Here is a 17,400-nt window from a genome sequence, read left to right as displayed (position 1 = left end):
CCGCCCCGCCCAGCCCCGCCTGCCCACGGCCACGGAGCCGCCCGACACGCGGCTGAGCCCTGGGGCAGCCCGCTGGGCACGGTCCGGCTCCGTGGCGTGTGTTGACGGGGGGGGCTGCCCCGCTGAGGCGCTTTACGGGTGGGCTGCTCCGGTACCGCCTGAGCGCTGCTGTGTGCTGAGTAGGCAGTAGGAGCTAAAGAGCATCTTCAGATTTAGTTTAGATCTTTAGATTTAGCATTGACAATCAGTGTTCTCAGCGCAATAAAATAAATGTAGATATAGGTTAGACTCTGAGGAATGTACTCATACTACATCTTCTGTGTCTCATCTTTGGGTACTGGTTTTTGAACTCAAGAGCTGTAGTTTGCACTTGTTCTATCATTTGCTGTAGTAACAGAAAAGCTTAGCAGAAGCTGTAGTGGCTGAGAAGGCTGATTAATCAGATCCTAATGTTTCTGGAATTACAGATTTCATCAAAATCTTTTTACCTGCTGAGATATCACAGTATTATTAGAAGAAAAACTACTGAGACCAACAAGTTGGATTAAAAAAAAAAAAAAGCATGTTTTGATTGAGAATACAAAGAAAATGGGTGAACAGTATTTGTACTACCCTTATGGAGGTTCAAAAGTCAAAGGCAGTTTTAGGAATTAAGGGTTTTGTGGTTGCCTTAAAGATATTCCAGGCCTTCCAGACAGGCTGACCACTTTCGCTGCCTACTGTGCACTACCCCTGGTTAGCCATGTTACCTGGGTACGAGTCAGATCACTGATACCTTTCACCACCTTTCTTCTCCCAAAGGGTCACCTGCCGTGTGGTCTGCAACACTGTGCAATGCATAAGCAGTTCTACTGGAATAGATTTGCAATGACTACAGAAGCAGTGACAATCTCATCGCTATGGTCAATAAGCCACCACATTCCATAAGGGGACCATGGCAAAATAACACGTAATTCCACTCCTTACTCCAGCTAAGGTCACGTTCGAGGCTTGTTATATCTGCAGCCAACCACAAGGTGACAGGCGTTGCTTCTGAACAATTGCATGAAACCTGACTGGTTCACTGTCTGTCTGCTGGCACGAATAAAACAAATCCTAAATGATGAAACCGTCAGTGGTCACCTTCAGTGATAACTGATAAACACCTGAAACTGCAGAAGCAGAATCAGCCTGACAGGAAGATGTGACGGCTGCTACTTAGGAAGTCAGAAAACAGTATGAAGCTTATTTTCCTGAAGCACTGGAAAGTGTTTTTGTTTGCTGCACAACAGGTAAAGAGCCCCTAAGAAATTCTGCAGGTAAAGCTGCACAAGTGAGGACGTGGACACGTTATCAGTTGGAAGTAATGGAAACAGAAAAACCAGACTGAGAAATGGGAGGAGGAGGCGGGAAATGCTCATAGCTTTTCCAGACGGGGAATTTGTGTTGACAGAAACTATGAAAACAAGAACAAAAAGCCCATGTATTAAGCAGCATTTGCGTAAGGAAGGTTATGTAAGATGTGATCCTCAATGAATGATTATCAGTGGCAGAACACCTCCACCAGGATCGCAGTAATCTTCACGTTAAACCTGGTTCACAAAACAGATGTTTCAACTGTGTTTTGTTTTTCCTGGACACAATTTAGAGATACCAACATTAAGAAGTTGATGTTTTCTCTGTGACATATTGATTTTAACAGCTAAAAAAGTCATTCTGTAATGTGTTTCTTTTTTCCCCTTTCACATATAGGTTTGCAATATATTCCCAGAAACATGCTTTTTAAACGTATAATTCTATATTACAACACTATAAAGTTAATATATATTAATATAACATTATAAAGTTAATACTTTATGAAAGAGTGATAAGCGAAGCACTTACACAGTTATTGTAACCTCTGAGGAATACAAAATTAAAGTGCACAGAAGACACTGTCATGTAGCAGCTTGTATAGATTATTTCTATTTGATCAGCTGTCTTCTCGGACGAATTACATTTTGCAAAGGGATATCTTTGAAGATCAGTTACAGAATTACAAAGTAACAGTTAAATAAGCAATTCTCCATCTCATCATTACGGTTCAGAAGCCGTTAACAGTTGTAAAGGGCTAATTAGTGTAATGTAATCCTCTTAGGAGGCTGCAGGCACTGAGCTAGATTTCTTTATAATTTGTATGTAGGCCTTCTTTATTCCATTAGAATTACAATAATTACAGTCGGCAGTATGTATTTGCATTCTATCCATCCACATTATGGTTACTTTGCATACTGAAGACTGCACAGTAAATACAGAGGCAGAATTTTGTATTTAAATACCAACATGTTTGGAAGAATAGGCAAATCCTGGTTTTATAACTGTGCAAAACATACCAAAAGAGAAAATGAAAATAGGAATAAGTGGCTTTCTGAAATCCCAAGCAATCAGAGAGAGAAAATACTGGAGGAGCTGGATGTGAACAAAGTGCTGTCATATTTGGTTTACAAGAGAGTCTTTTCCTTGGAGGAATACAAAGACATTTGGTCCCGGGAAAGCTACGAGAAGAGAACTGAATATTTTTTAGATAAACTATCGTTAAAAGGCCCAAGTGCTTTCTCTGCTTTTTGTTCCATTTTGGAGGAGGTCTGCCCTAACTTGCTGACATGTTTTCTCCTTGGCTATGAAGGTAAGGTCACTGTCTGCTCTGAAATGCTTAAGTGTATATTGGTAATGTCTTGGAATCCTTTGACACTAATAGTTACTTGCTATAATTAGTGTTTACTTTCTCTCTTGCACTAAACAAGGGAGAGTATTTCTTCTGTGTATGATTTGTATAAAAGAGAAAATAATGAGAAGGAAAATATATTAAGCAAATATATGTCATATTGAGCACTGTTGTTGAATATTTAAACCGTTAGCAAATTACTGTATTTTAACATTGCTGCTAATAACAAATAACAGTCAGGATAAGGAGAAGTTTTCCTAAGTAATACTGACAAGGCTTAGCTCAGAAATGTAACACTGTTGTTTCAGTCTCTTTTCCATTTCTACAATATTTAAAAATAGACGGATAGTATTTGTGTGTGATCTCCTCCACGTTTTCCTTGTGAGTTGTATTATTTATTATACCTATCAACAAACAACTGCTTAAAAAGGGTTTCAATATTTATATTGTTGGTATACAAATATCAACAGAACAATTGAAATTAATCAGAATGCTCTTTGGCCACCAGGAAGCATTCGTAGTATTTAAGAAACAATGTTGACTAAATGTTAGCGGTGATAACGTGAAAAAAAAATGCAGTATTCACAATTATATCCTAGTGACCTATTTTTCAATTTTCGTGTCTATTTTATTCCGAATTTGAGTCTTTTAGGTCTGAGTTTTCTCACTAAAGATTGCAGAGTTATGTTCAAGGGTTGTGTATAGAATACCCTCTTAGCACGTAATTAAAATATTGTATTTTACCAATCCATCGGTAACAGATTTAAACACCTAAGTGTCACGGTTCCTCATAAAGAAAAACTGTAGGACTGCATATCATAAGGATTTTGATAAAATAAATAAGAAAAATTAAAGTCTAAAATCACGTTAACCTTTAAAATAGCTACAGCCTGTGTTGTCTCTTGAAAACCTGATAGTTTTAACTTGGCAGTTAGAGATCCAATTATTCTAGAATGCAACAGACATTTTACCATAATTTACTTGTGAACAGATGTCCATACAGTGTATCTTTTCAAGATCAATTTACGTACAGTTTTATGGCAGTCCCAGGAAAATGACAGCATGGTGGATTTCTCAAGTGCTCTTGTGCATTTTAAAACATTTAGAATAGAATGCTTTACATGGACAACTACCAGTTTTGAAAAGGCTGCATAAGGTCTTTTCACATCATCAGTCTTTTGCAAAAGTACAACACAAACCTAAACACAATGGGTTATAAATATGTTATAAACCCGAGCCTTTGAGAATATTTATTTTGGACTCAATTTTTTTGTTTTCTCTGAATTATCTACAAGGACAGTGCAGAGAAAATTTTCTTTTACTCCACCTAAACATTTCATACAGAAGCATGTCACAGAACAGCCTTACATCTTCCTGGGAGCACAAGGCTGGGGGACAAGTGCTATTCTAGAGGGTAGATGTGTACCCTCTGCAGCTGAGTGCAGTTCAAGGACTCTGTCTCCCTGACAACATCATAGCAGATATGGAGGAAAAATAAGAAAGCCAGTGCTGCACATTTCTAAAAGAGTAAAGGATACTGTTGGAACAGCGTCCCCAATCCATGCTGTCTGTCTGTGCCTTGTGCAGGCAGAAAAATGCCTCGGGCTGCCTTAGCTCATTCACTATTACTCTTGTTCCTCCTTCCCCTCCCCCCTAGCATACATCAAATATGCAAAGCCCATTTTAGAATCCGTTATTGCAAACAATCTACAAGATAACGGGCAAAGAAAAACACATGCTATGTTCACAGTAAGTCATGCACATAATAGGTTTTAATTCACAAACATATATTGCAGATTCAATTAAATTGCAGGTTTTTGTACACTGTGAATTTTTCTAGATGGATTCTGATAAATCCTGTTCTGAGGTACAGAGGAAGGTATGATAAAGAGTGTTGTTTATTATTTCCATTAAAATAATTTCCTCCAGTACCCTGTAAAAGCTGATTAATAAGACAAAGGATTCAAAATGGAAGGAATATTGCCCAATTCAGACGCGTGGTCAGAGGTTTGCTGTGCCTGCGGTAAATGGCTTCAGCATCACAGCAGGCTTAGCACTTGCGTGCCATCCTGCCCACTGTACTTGTTAAAGAGGCTCTTTATTGCAGGCTGACTGAGCACACCAAGTAGAATCAATCCATGCTATTGATCAACTGCATGCACAGCAGAGGCCAGTTTCTGTTTTCTGGACCTGGCCATGTTGGCAGATATGGGTATTTTAATGTTTCCATTGTCTTCATGCCCTACAGAAAGAACCATCTGATAGGTGGTGGAAATGTGGCATGGCTCCAAGAGGTCACTCAGACTAATGTAGATCCATGCAAAAACTGCAAACTGTACTAGTGAAATGTGAGCAGTGAGTGATGTGCTGCCACTTCAACACAGTTGATTTAACACCACTTGGAACTCTTTTGCCTCATTATTTCAAAGAATTTCACCCACAGCAATCTAAGAGGTGTTACAGGAGAATTTGTTCTTCCAAACACTCGTGACTTGAACATTCTACTCTTCTCTTGTAAAATCCTCCCAGTAATATAAAGCACAACAACTAGTGATTCCACAGGAAAAAATGTTTCGTTACTACTTGTCCATCTGATACAGTAGGAAACCAATTCTTCATTGGCTGAGCAAGGGTGGATGCAGAGTAATAATTTCAAATTTATTTGCAAAATGCCCACAGGTTTAGTCTGGCCAGTACCACTTAAGGCTATTTGAAGTGGAAATATGGAAACGATTTTATCCATAGAAGGTCAGAAGAATTTATGTTTACATAAAACAGTCATATTTTCAAATGCAGCATCACAGGTTGCATCACATCAAAGAGTAGGTGGCTTTTTGAACTATGTATCAACTATTTTATTTCTTTATTGTTATCCAGACTGTATGCACAGACATTTCCCAGCACTATCAGAACAAACAAAGCTGAGGGCTGTATCAGAGATGGAGCTGCATGAAACCTGGGAGATGAGTGACCAAGAAGGAACCCCTTCTGCTGAGGAGCATCTGAATCAACCATTCAACAAATACAGGTTAAAATTATCAGTATCATGATGATATTAATATTAATGATCACAATATTTCCTGTCACATAGTTTCCACATATGTGAAGTACACCACAGATGCTTTCAAGAAGTTTTTCATTTGCATCCAGTTACACTTGGCAATTGTAAACTATGATTCAGTTTTGTAAACCAATGTCTTTTGATGCTGATGAATGCCAGGGCTCACCTATTACTACCATGTGTAGTGATATAGTGCACTGATGACACTGCTAATTTTCAGTGTTCAAGGACTAAGTACATACACAGAAAAATATTTGATTCATAACGAAACTTGCTTAAAATGTGAGAGACGCTTTGCTTAATTCAGTGAGCAGGCTAACTGAGACTGGACTACAGCTCATTATATACAGAAAAAATTCTGTATATAGCATGGGCAGAAACTTGCATACTGAGGAGAATGCTTAAAAAGTAGTTAAAAGCTGTAGTTCTGTTCTGATGTGTCAGCAGCATATAAAAGGCAAACTTAAAAGCCTTCATTCCTTTGCAGGTCTAGCTTAGTTTTGTTCAGTTTCAGCTACAGACTGGGTTGCTCTACCTTGTGGAGATGCTGTGAAACTTCACAACTGTGAAGTGATGGAAAAATATTGTAGTAGGAAGAAATAAGTTCATCTTGAGTAGCAGAGAAACAAAGAATGGTAGAAGTATATAAAAAGCCAAATAATGCTATGTATCATGGGCCAAAACTGAACAGCATGGGCTACTCTATACCATCCACTGATGAATCCCCAGCAAGTTCTTTTTTTTCTCTGTAAGCATTCACTTGTTTTCTAGGAAGTTTGCAGTCATTTGTAACCTAAATATGTGTTGTCTGGCTTTAAAGACATAGCTCTGGTTCTCTAACATTGCAAGACAATTCACTTACAGAAACAAACCAATTAAGAAGTGCCTGGAGGTACAGAACCACACTGGGGAGGTAGTAGACAAATACTGAACTTTTCCTGAAGCTAGACTATATTAAAAATCACTTAATAGCACTAAAAACCTCAACTGGGTGCCATAAAACATGACACTATCAGAGTCTGCAGACATATAGGTAGTATCACTATAACATTGTTATGTACATTCTTCCTGATAAGAATAGCAAACTCAGAATATTCCAGGTTGGACCCTCAAGGTCCACACAGGACCTTCCAAAATTCAAACTCTGTGTCTGAGAGCATTGTTCAGATTCTGTATGCTGACACTCATGTCCTCCATCAAGGAGAAAAATGTAATATGTAACTGGCTTATGTTATTATTTTCTCAAGTAGAACATTTGTGTCAAAATCTTCCATGGTCACCACAGTATTTGTGTAGACTAGAGTTTCAAGTGCTTGTAACAAATTGTGAAAAATGATGACCTCTCTTTTAAAGAAAGCAGCATAGCTGGAAGCAAAGCAAATGTGCCACCCACACATAACCTGCACACATTCACACCTTACATGACAAAGTAACAGGTTACCTATCGACAAGACAACCGAGAGGAGACAGCGTTTACCACCTATAAAAACACCAGAGCAGTAAATGTGGTGTATCTACAGACAACTAGAAAAATAGTGTTAGGGGGGGAAAAAAAGGAATAAGCAGAGGTGAAAATGGGAATTACCTTAACTACCCTTTGCCCAGTATTTGTAAATATTTTCAATAATTTGTTGAATATTTTTTCTAATGATAGAAAAATGCCAGACAGATACTCAAGAGCTTCAATGACTGAACAAAAGGCAAAATAACAGATGAAGTTAATGGAAGCATCATGGCAAGCAAAGGTTCATTGGTAACACAGATAATAATAGATGTTACACAATTACAGAGCATATGTAAAGCTATGCTTTTATTATGCAAGTTATCAGTCTTATCACTGCAGAATAGATGGTCTGGGAACAGAAGAATCACCTCAGTTCTAAATGTTAGGATGATTCTGTTAGTTAGGAGTCAAGGAAATACAACCACTACACAGCTCAGTCAGTAAAGCACCATGGGCAAAAAGAAAACAAATGTAAAGATGCAAAAGAGGTGTGAAATCACACTCAATTTTATTTATTTATTTATTTTAGGGTAAAAGTCCTACTAAGGGCATACTGCTTTACTTCACAGTTTTATCTCTTGAGACAGTTACAGCATTTCTTATAAATACAGTAAAAATGTGATCATTTACAGAGCTGAAACAAAGTAACTCTGGGTTTTGCATACTGTAATTTGGTCTAGGACTTCAAAGGGCAAGCAGCCTATCCATGTTACAGAGTGGCCTGGCAGAAGCACCAGTAGCCCAATGCATGGCTTCTGCATATCAGTGTTAATGATACATTCTTGGTCTAGTTTTGGATCAGAAAGTGTTGTCCCCAGACCTGATCATTGTCTTGTCTGTCCCTTCTTTCCCAGAATGTCCTTTCTAAAAAAGATAATCTCTATTAGGCAAAGGATGGAATTGTAGTTAAGGTCATTAATTGCCTGAATATGACCTCAAATTAATTAGCGCTGCTGTCAAAACTCTTTATTTTTTTAAATTAACTAATTTTTTTGTTGTTGCTTTCCTTTATTCCTGCACAAATATCCATCACTAGACATTTGACAATGGCCCTTTTTAAAGTCATGCAGATCACAGAGAAGAAAACAGTTATTTTCCTCTGACTTTGTACTTGCACCTCGTTTGAGAAGTTTTTATTCTGTTATTGAGGGCTAAAGTTCTGAAGCAGAAAACTCTCAGTTGCATTAGTAATACATGTATGAGTTACTATCTCATGTATTAAGATTCCATCACAGTGCTTGCCAAAGGAATAATTGAATAAGTTATGTCCTTACAGTGAAAATCAGATGCTATTTTTTGAAAGTGATGTTATGCAGCCATTAATTTTCATGCTGCAAGCAACAAGAGACTTGTCATACAGCTTGTCCATTTCCATGTAAATGTGACACATTTGTGTTTATACACACATTATAGTGCGTGTAATTCTTTTCTTCCTGAAGTCTGCTGTATGGATTTCTTCTTGATGTTTACAGTTTTGGAATGGCTTTGTTCTGTTGCAGAATATACCTTCCAGAAATCTACGGCAACTGTATTTTAAAGCTTTTGGATCAGTTGTTAACATTTGAAATCCAACATTTTTCATTATGAAAAAAACCTCAATTTTGGCAGAACATCACTGTAATTATAAGTCCTTTTGGAGAACAGACAGCACTACATTTTTTCAGCTAATAAAAATATTATGTACAAACTGTTTAAAGATCGTAGATTCAGGGAGAAGTGCAGAGCTAAGCCACAGCCCCAGAGTTTTACAATTCATTTGGACAGGACTATGTTACCATTTATTTAGATAGGTGGTGATCTGTCTTGTAAATCTAAGTTCCTGTTTAACTTCTATTTTTTCATCATACATATGTTGGGTTATATGCTACTATACATTAGGCTCAAAATACATCCTAAATCTGTTTATGCTCAGACTAAATAAATACAAATTTTTGCTTTCTAGAAATAAAATAAAGTTACAAAAAATAAATTCACAGTAAGATAAAATGATTGAGAAGTTACTACAAGCTCATGCATTGAATGGTGTAAGCTGTTTTTTCCCCACTTCCATACCATATATAAAATTATAGAAGTTCATCAATCTCTTTTGTATAGAGATGGAACTTACTTTTCTCAGCAATTAATACTTAGAATTAGTAATTGAAACATAAATTGTCAAAAGAGCAATGTTGAATTTACAGCTGCAAATACATCCTTTCTCTTCTGTCCTTGCCAATCAAAAACATAGGATTCAAAAAATTGTGTCTGAGAAGGTTGGTGCAGAAGCCATGGCCTTACAGAGTTTAGAGCTGCAGGCAAATTGTGTATCTACTAAGAGCAGAAGGCCGTCTGCTGTACCACAGTACTTGTAAACTCAAGCAGCAACTGCAGCTTTTGGCAGTTAGTGAAAACTGAAGGTGCCTGTCCCTGATAAAGTTCTGTTCAATCTGGCCACTAGGTAGCACCATATAACAGTTATTACAAATATCTTTGCTACCTACTGGAAATTGTTACTGTGAATGATGATGAATTATTGTGACGTTATCATAACATTTTGTTGCAATGATTTGTTTGCCTAACTGTCCTGGGCATGCCACAAAACAAGCCAACAGCAAAAACAGAAGGGATATCAGAGGGTTAGAAACATTTCTTATTTTCAATTTGTCAGTATTACTTTTTGAGTTCATTATTTTATGTTCCTTACCAGTCAATACAAATATAACTATGATGTTTCAAAGGTTTAGTGACAAATATTGCCTCCACTTCACTGCATTTGTTAAACAAAGTATTTCTTTCTGAACCTGTGATACCCAGACATAGGCAAAGGGCACCCAAATACAACTCACTGCCAAATACATGAATACATCTCAGATGTGATAGTTTTCACACTTCATAAACTTTGAGATGATTCCTTGCTGATCTGGAAACCTCTCATATTCCCCTTATCATATTCAAATGATAAAATTAAGTTCAGGGTATTGTTAAATCCTGCCGCCAAAGTCCAAACCAAATATAAACAAGTAACTGTTTCAACATTCAGGTTTCATCTGTTTTACTAACTGCTGCTGTTATACTCAATCGCTTCAAACAGTCTATATATGCTTCCTTTTTTGCATTCATATATCAAACCAAATCATACCACCAAGGACTTTCTACACCTGCTTTACGTAGTTCACTGCTGCACTGTGTCTCATCCAGTCACGAGGCTGTGTACTGTTTAAATTCCACTAATCTGAAATGCTGTTTCTGTGCTCTGATGCATTCCCTTGGCAAAGACTATTAGCCTCCTACCTCTCACTGGAAGTTTGACTTCAGTTTCTTTTCCTGACTTGTGAGGCTGCATGCATCTAATCACATGAAGGGGGCTATGTAAGATGGGTGTCCAAACACGACAGGCAAAGGCTTCAGGACTGGACTGTATATAGAAGAAATCCCTTTCGAGAGGACTTCAGAAAATGCAGAACTTTGCCAGAAAATGCACAGTTCTCCACTGAGAATAGAGGAGCATAGTACAGTACTGCAAATAATTCTTATACAGCAAGTCTGAGATATGTCATCACACAGCTCTGTACCACCCTACAGACTGGGGTTGAATACCTTGCTACCCAGCACTGTAATCATGCCCCCTCCCAGATTTTCAGCTCTACAAGCTTAGTGGAATTACATACAGAAAACATAAGTGGAACTCTGTGAGGATTCATTCTATTTTTAAAATTCCAAAAATATTTTCTAAAAGGTGGTAGCAGTGAGGTGGAAAGTTTGCTGAGGATACAAATTTACTCAATGTAGTATGAGGGTGAGTGCAGGGAACTGTAGATGGGCCTTGTAGGAGTAAGTGACTGGGTAACAAAATGGCAGAGGAAATTTAGCGTAGATAAATGTGAAATGATGTATGTGGGCAAAAGTGTTCTAGGCCTTATGAATAAAGTGATGAGCTCTGGGCTGCCTGTTACCGCTGAAATGAAAGTTTAGGATTGTGACAAATAGTTCCATAAAAACATCAATTTAGGGCATAGCAGCAGTTCAAATCTGCAAATGTTAGGAATTGTTAGGACAGGAAAAAAGAACAAAACAGAAAATATAATCATGGCAATATATAATGCTGTAGCTTGCTTTCACCTGGAATATTGTCTGCTGCTCTGGTGCTTGCATCTTGAAAAGGTTACATTAGATCTGGAAAAAGTACAGAGAGCAGTGACAGTGGTCAGACATGTGAGAACAAATGGCTTCTTTCATGGAGAGTGATTGAGAAAGCTGGAACTCTTTTTTTTTTTTCTTCTGGAAAAGAAGCAGCTTATAGAAGGAAATTTAAAACTAAGAAAAAGTGAGGGTAAGAATTAAAGAATCAGATATGCAAGTATAAGAAACCAAAATAAGGTAAGCTGGACATAACAGCACCCGCAGTTTCTAGAAGATGTCCAAGCAACTTTTAGGTCCTGCCCAGTGGTGCTTTGTCCAGTGACATAGTAGGTAAGGAAACAGAATATGGCTTTACTGTGAGCTGGATCCATCTTGTCAAGCTTCTTTTTGTACTGAAAAGTCAAGCCAGGTTGGCACTCAAAGTGCCCAGTGTGATGCACTTTGTAATAACCTGCACTTTCATCTATTTAAATCATTACTTCTCAAACTAACTGCTACACAAAATGTAAGACAAGTTCTAACACATTATAAATAACTAAAGGCAGTTCTAGCTGAAGTTGCAGTTGCTTATGTAAGATAACTATACTTAAACACAATATTTACAAATTTTCTATATCATCTGTGGTAACCATCACCATAGCAATGCATTATGTATGCCTTCTGAGACAATATCTTGTGTCTGAAAATGCCTAAAACCCAGTTATCTGTTCTTCCTTAGCTTGTGACAAAAACAGAAAAAAAGGTATCTTCTGGCCTTGGAACTTTCTTTTCTGATGTTTGACTTTCCATAATGTCAGGCTTCTATGGTTAATCAGTGCAGTCTCAGACTAATATTTTTGTTTTTTTGACTGTTCTTGGCTAGAAGTACCTAAAAGATTTGTCAGTCTGTCTGTCCTCCCTTCCTTCCTTCCTTCCATCCATCCATCCATCCATCCATCCATCCATCCATCCATCCCTCCATCCATCCATCCATCCATCCATCCATCCATCCATCCATCCATCCATCCATCCACTCACCCAGCCTGTATTTCTCTCTTAAGAAGACTCTTCCCTTCTGCAATGTTTTGTTATTATAAAAGTGAAGGTTTTGGTAAATATTAATAAAATGGAAGTGTCAATTTTGAGCAGGCATATGTACCAAAGGAAGTGGACTTAGCAATATACATTTCCGCTGTTACTGTGCTGACGAGTCACCTGAAATACACACATACTCTTTCCATATTTTAAACACATCTTGAGTACAAGATCATATAAAATGACTGCATCTTAACACAAAATTCTCAGAGAAGCATTCTGTCTTAAAAATAGGATGTACCTAGAAAAATTACAGCTCTTTAAGCTTGCATATTCTTTGCTACTATTTCCACCACAACAGCAATGAATCATAAGATTACCACGGAATTACTTCTTTTGGTGCTGTAGGCATATGCTCTGCTTGCAGACTGAGAAACAACTCTATTAAACAATATGTAATAACACCATTTAGACCTTTCTGTCATAGCAATACTTCCATTTAGACATAACTGCCAAGTCAAGACAGATGATTATCAGTCTCACCTGAGAGCTCCAGTCACAGAAGTCACACAAAATACTAATAACAGTACTACCAAGAAGCTGATACTCAATTTATGCAAAAGAAATGCATTATTGCTGTTGATCTTGGTACTATTCGCGATGTTTATATCACTAGTGAGTACCGGGAGTTTTGTGTTGAATATTACATGAATAATCATGAATGAGTGCAAACTCTTTAAAGTTCTGCAGCTGAAGTACATGTAGTTGCTTACTGTGTAAGCCAGTGATTTCTCAAGAGGCAGAGAGCTACGTGCACTATCACTTAGAGCAGTATTTCAAACAATCAAATCACTTCTTTTTCCCAAATCTTTTAAGGTTGAGATAGAAACAAGACTATCCACAAAGACATGACTAAAGATGACCATTAAGCTTTGAGTATCTTCTAGAAAAACACATTGACCCTAATGACTACTCTCACTATGCTATTAAACGTAAGTGGGATGCTGAACACAAATATAAAATTACAGTACAGGTGTTGCAATCTTCAGGATGTTCTACAAAGCCAGAAAAAGACTGACAAGCACAAACAGGGGATAACAGTAACATGTAGCCACTGTCACATCTCAATATAAATTTAAGGACTTTTGACAAGGACACAAAAGTCTACACTGGGGCTGCAACATTTGTACAGAAATGGCTGAAATGTACTTTCATGAACAGTTCATAGAGATTATTCTACTTATACCTTTTTATTTATGGTACGTATGTCACAGCCATAATGATCTAGAATGACTAGATTCAATACAGTTACACAGAGCAGGCTGCCCAGGCCCATGCTCAGGTGGCTTTTGGAGATCTCTAAGGAGAGGACTCTACAATGTCTGGGCAACCTGTGCCAGTGCTCTGTCACCTGCACAGCACAGAAGTGCTTCCTGATGTTCAGATGGAACCTTCTGTGTTTCAGTTTGTGCCCACTGCTTCTTGTTCTTTCATCCAGCACTACTGAAAAGAGAGCGTCTTTATTTATCTTCTTTATCTGTCTTCTTTACAACAAAACTAAAACCACCCAGTGTTCCTAGGCAATCTCACATACATTATGAGACTAAAGCTTGCAAGCTAAAGCTTAATCCTTCACACCATTATTTGCATCAGTAATCCTCAGTAATTGCATCATATATTGACATGACTAAGGCTTCGGGGGAACAGTTCTAGGATAGTAACATTTAAATGTTGGTACTTTAATAAAGAGCTTAGCATCAAGAGTACTGCTTGTATTTAAAATGTTTTACAATTAACTGGAGTAGAAAACATGATGCTTTTATTTATTGCTTTGTTCATCTATGGGTGTATTTGTAGCTGAGATGGATGGAACTGACTGCAAGTAAGTTTGGCCTGTTGTCTTTATCTCTCAAGTTATAGTTACCGTGCTAGGGGGAAGAACCTGATAGAGCAGAGAGCTCAGTGAAAACTGAGGATTGGCGGTAAACAGCAGCTAAAAGAGCAGACAAAATACCATTCAGTGTTCATTTTACTGTACCCCAGAAAAGAAGAAATGTAAAATCAATGTAAATATGGTGAAAATTGTTAGCAATATATATAACTAATCTAACTAAAGAAAGTTTGAAAGAGGGGATTGCTTTATTTAGACTGGAGAGTAGGAAATGACAGAAGGTAAGTAATGCAGGATTTGAATTGCATAATGAATGAACTGAGATTGTAGAACACTCATATCAAGATCCCCTCTTTACTTTTTTCCTGAGACAAGAATAAAATTGAGCTTAAAAGAGCAGAGAGCAGAGCAAATATCCATATTTTAATTCTTTTATCAAAATCAAAAGTAATTTGTAGAATTCACTGCCAACAGCTATGGTCAAAATCAGTAATGTAAGGAGATTCAGAACTGCATTTTATTTTTGTCTGCATAATATACACATCAATAATCTGACTCACAGTAACTTTAACAGTAACTCCGCCATATTGCAAACCCAAGTCTAAGAGAAAAGTCTCCTGGAAGGATTTACTACAGGCATTCATGGCACTAATTTACCTAAAATCCAAAGATCAGGCAGCTGTGGTCACAAATCTCAAGCACACCATCTCCAGAGTCTGTACAGATGGTGCAGGAAAACAAAATCTATTTAACTCTGCACCATCAACATAACTTTACAAGACTAAAATCTAAACAAAAAAATGTAGATAAAATTCACTGCAAATGAATGATGGTAGCCAACATCACATTTGCCCAAAAAACCCTTGAGGATTGCCTGTAGAATTTCAAAATGCAGTGAATCGTTGTACACTGGTGCTTCTATTGAGATTCATGTTCCACTGTGCCTGCTTGTCTTGTGGCTTTTGTAAGATGCAGCTGATGAGCTATTCCAGGCAAAGTCTGGTCCTTGATGTGCACCAGTTACTATCTCTTCTTCTCAAAGCTACTTTCTCAATTCCAAAGAAAAGGATTAAAAAATACCCAAAATTGTACATATTGGAAGTTTCAGAATGTTTCTTAAATTTACTCTCTCCCTAAAAATCATCAATATGATTTTGCATAGAAAATAAAATGTAAGATACTTTTTTACTACATTACAGTTAAAAATAATATAGTAAGGATTATATTATTTAACGTTCAAAACTGAACCCTTTTTGTCCTAACATTACTGAATAATAGGGTTTTTATGATTTAAATACCACAGAATATCTTAAATATGTTTTCTGATAGATCTGGGGCAACAAATCCCTTCTGGACATTTATCTCTGAAATTACATTGAGAGGAATAAACAGCTGTCGGGAATATAAATGCTAACTCATCAGAATGCTGACTCAGTGCTGTGGAAATCAAAATATGTTCATACACCGCAGAGGTAACATGTCATACACCAACAAGTCATTTTCTTCTGTTGAGCAACCATAAACCAGTTGAATTAAAATGCTGGGGAAAAAAAACAACAACTGGGGAGTAGAAAGCAAACTATATATAACACAAATCCTAAGGACCTTGAAAAGACCTGCCATGCAACGGAATAAACAGCAGCCATTATTGCCAGGATTTGTTAATCTGTCACCTTCAGCAGTAATGAACCTGCTCTTTAACAAAGATTATCTCAATAACCATTATGTGATTAAAGGCTCATTTCTGCATTCCATACAATTAATAGAATTTAAAAATTTAGTGAAAGCAGGATTTAGCAATGAAAGAATATATTACTTAGGTGAAGGCTCCCATTAGAGACATTGGTTCAGTTTATTCACAAAATACGAGTTGAGTGCTAGTGGTTTTTTGTGCTAAGATTTGATAGGGGTGGAAATTTGTTGCTGGAGAAGACGATTGTATTTTACTGAAATACCTGATGTTCTGCCAAGAGATGTAAGAAGATTCCTTTTATTTTAAAATAAGTTTTCTTCTGGTAATAAATTCTCCGAGGGAAATAACTGCTATCTAGGCATAATTTCAGGACTTTTTTATCCAGATAAAATTTATCTTTGATACCTTGGGTCAACTGTATTGACTTCAGATGAAGCTGCCTGTACTCCGTGACAAAGATTTTGGCTTGGTCTGGAGTCTTGTCCAACAAAGCAATGACTTGGATTCACAGTGTGTTTTCTGGTGGAACAAATTATATATTTAATGCATTTATTGCATAATATTCCTAAATTGCATGTACATGTGAATGTACGTTTGTATATATTCCTAACACCATTTCTACAGTTGGTCATCTTTCCTTCCATGTTTCTTTATGGATTTACATCTAACTCTTGTGTCAGACACATTCCTTACAGAATTCAACTATTATTTCATAAAGGGACAAGTGCCTAGTCCACTGGATATATACTCTGCAGTAGGTTTTGCAGCAAAGTTAGAAATGAAGAATTTACTTTCTGAAAGCATGACCCAGGGCATTACTCAGCAATGATGGCTGTCAAAGGGAGAAAGGAAAGAAGGGCAAGAAAATTTATTTTGAAATATGACATTAAAGCTAAAGATTCTTTCCAGTGAAAAAAACAACCTCTGCCAAAAGAAAATCTAAAACCAGAAGATCTAAAGCACTTCGTACAATGAATTTCTCAAAGGAAAAAGATGATAGAACACAAGTTTATTGCTTAGAGAAATCAAAATTTTCATAAAGGAACACAGAAGAATTGACTTTCTTTCTAAATTTTTTAACCTCAAGCTTAATTCCTTTATTCATTACAACTCTTCAAGCAATTAAGATTTCTCAAACTGGAATATTTCTGGGCAGCAGAATTTCTCTGCTGGGCTCCTTGATCCTGTGGCATCTTTGTCATGACTAAGTTATCACACAGCTTCACAAGGCACCCCCAGGTCCTGCAAAATCCAATCTAGAGGCATTGTTTTATCGCCCAAGGTAAAGTAGTCTTCTTTCGTAAACTGAGTGGAATTTGCCCTGTACTGTCATGTTAGGCCTTCTAGTTTCAAATCATCCAGCCGTTACTAATTTGTTATGTAGCTAGTATCTCCTTGTGCTGCATGATCTATAAGCAGACAGCCCTTCTGCACA

The sequence above is a fragment of the Coturnix japonica genome, chromosome 10, assembly GCF_001577835.2.
Source record: "Coturnix japonica isolate 7356 chromosome 10, Coturnix japonica 2.1, whole genome shotgun sequence".
Classification (NCBI taxonomy): domain Eukaryota; kingdom Metazoa; phylum Chordata; class Aves; order Galliformes; family Phasianidae; genus Coturnix; species Coturnix japonica.
Note: the sequence above shows the minus strand (reverse complement) of the source record.